The following is a 2500-nucleotide window of genomic DNA, read 5'->3' as shown; positions in this document are numbered from 1 at the left end:
CCCCTCACGCTTCTTTGTCTCCCCTCATCTCCCCTCCCCCCTCCTCCTCCCTCCTCCTCCTCCTCCTTCCCCCCTCTCTTCCTCCCATCATCTCTTCTTCGCACGGACTGTGCTTGCGGTCTATCGGGTTCGTTTCCTGTTCCCTCCCCCGCGAACTCCTCTCCTTCTTTCTCTCTTCCCTCGCTTTATGTTCTTTATCCTTCCTATGTCCTTTATATCCAGACCCGTCTTTTCTTCCCTTCCGCGTCAAACTCTTCCTCCTTCCTCTCTCCCCACTTTCCTTATCGCTTCTCTGTTCACTCTTTTTCGTTCAAATTCATTTTTCTGTAACTCCTTCGCTTCCTTCCCCCCCTCCCTTCCCCTTCCCCCCCTCCCCCCTCCACGCGTCTATTGTCCTGCTGCTACGTCTTTCTTCTCCAACATGCAAAATGTTTGAGGCACCTTGCTTTTCAGGTACAGTTGGGGGACTTCAGTTCTGTTGCACTTTGCTAGAATGGAGTGATGCCAGAAGAGAGGTTTTATGTTACTCTTATTGAGAAAAATCTCGTTAGCCTCTGCATAATGAGAAAATAAGAGCATATTCCCAAATAAAAAAAATATTGATCATTGATACCAATGCTCCTGAGAAATAATGTTCATCTCTATGAATTTGTCACATGAAAACTACCATTGTAAACAATTAGTTTAATGTATGTGTGTGTGTGTGTGTGTGTGTGTGTGTGTGTGTGTGTGTGTGTGTGTGTGACTGCTTGTGTAAATATAGAATGTATTTGAGAATGCTTGAATATAAGGTCTCTATCATATTAGAAGAACGAAAAGAATGTCATAACACAGGATATGAATTACGCAAAAACCAAAAACTCTTCCTATAACAATACGAGTGACAAGCTTAGAGTGCGAATTTGGATACACGTCATCTACGAAACACATCTTTTCATTTACATTCGTTATTTGACATTTGCTCCCCCGGACGAACGAACGAACAACTCCGATGGATTTGTGAAACAGATCTTCCTTGAGCCGCGAAGGGGGAGCCTTTCTCCATTTGTAAATCATCGCAGCAAAATACATTTCCGGAATTCTTCATCCGTTTCCATCCACGTCAGGTCATAAATTCCAAGACTGGGGACTCCTAATAAGTTGATGCTCTCAGCTCATCGTATGCAATCGTCCGTAAGTCCCATCCGATCCTACCATACATCACACAATCAAGCTAATGGTATTGCAACTCACAACCGTCTCTACAGTGTGGATTCAGTCGACGACATATCTTCTGTTCTCACAAGTATTAAATAGTTCTTTGTTCTTATGTTTGTTGTTCTTGTAAGGATATTATTGAATCCTTATGAATAAATAACTTCGAGATTAATGGAACAATGCTTGTGAACATCCTAAAACTACAAAGACTTTTGTCATAAATAACTTAGATTTATAGGTATTTTCAAAGAAGTGTAAGCAGTAAAACTTGTATATTTTCAAATAACATTGATGAGGTGCGGGGCATGGATGCAACTTGCAAGTCAGAGGGGACCATCAACAAAAAATAAAGAAATAAACAAAATAATATATGATAAAAATAAATAAATTAATAGATGAATAGATAAATAAAATAGAAATAGAAATAGACAAAGTAAAACTAATAAATAGATACATAAATAAACGCTGATCTCAAGGTTCGTTCTTTGATCTTGATGACTCCTCCAGAGTAAAAGGAATTTATCTTTCCAGGGGAAAGAAAGGATGTGCACATGGATCAAGACTAATGAAAACACGATTCTGAGCCAATCGTCTGATCCAGAAGATCTACTCGTCTCACTCTCTGCGAGCAGGACGTCAATGTGAATCATCTCCCCACCACACACCTTCAAAACACGACACAATATATATTTGTGCGTGTGCACGGTCATATATGTATTGTGTCTATGTGAATACTTGTATTTTACCTTACCTAGTTGTATTATACGGAAAGGGAGCTATGCTTGTGGTGACCCGTCTTTGTATCTTTCAGCATCAAGTTTGTTCTTAAATTCATGAATAGTATTTGCACACACTGTTGCCTCATCTAATTTATTCCAGATGTGTGTGTGGAGGTTATTCTGTGTGTGTATGTATTAATGTATGTTAGAACGAATGCTCATGTACATGTTTATGTATGTGTGTATGTGTCTGTGCGCGTCCGCTTAGTTCTATTTGCGTGGCTGTGTAGATTTGATTACGTACATGCGTGAGAATATAACTGATTTGCTAGTCATGAATATCTGTGAGTGACAATGCATGTCTTTTTGCATGTGTGTATATGTGTGTGCGTATGTGTTTGTGCACGTGTGTGTGCGCTTGCGTTTGTGCATGTACGTGCATGTGCATCTGCGCGCGCTCGTGTGCGTAAGCGTACGTGCGTGTCTGTGTGTGAACGTGCGTGCGTGTGTGTGTGTATGTGTGTGTGCGTGTGTGTGTGTATGATTGCGTGTACGTGTGTGTGTGTGCGTATGTGCGTGTGTGT

Source organism: Oratosquilla oratoria, chromosome 18 (assembly GCF_046742065.1).
Source record: "Oratosquilla oratoria isolate Oo_2021 chromosome 18, ASM4674206v1, whole genome shotgun sequence".
Classification (NCBI taxonomy): Eukaryota; Metazoa; Arthropoda; class Malacostraca; order Stomatopoda; family Squillidae; genus Oratosquilla; species Oratosquilla oratoria.
Note: the sequence above shows the minus strand (reverse complement) of the source record.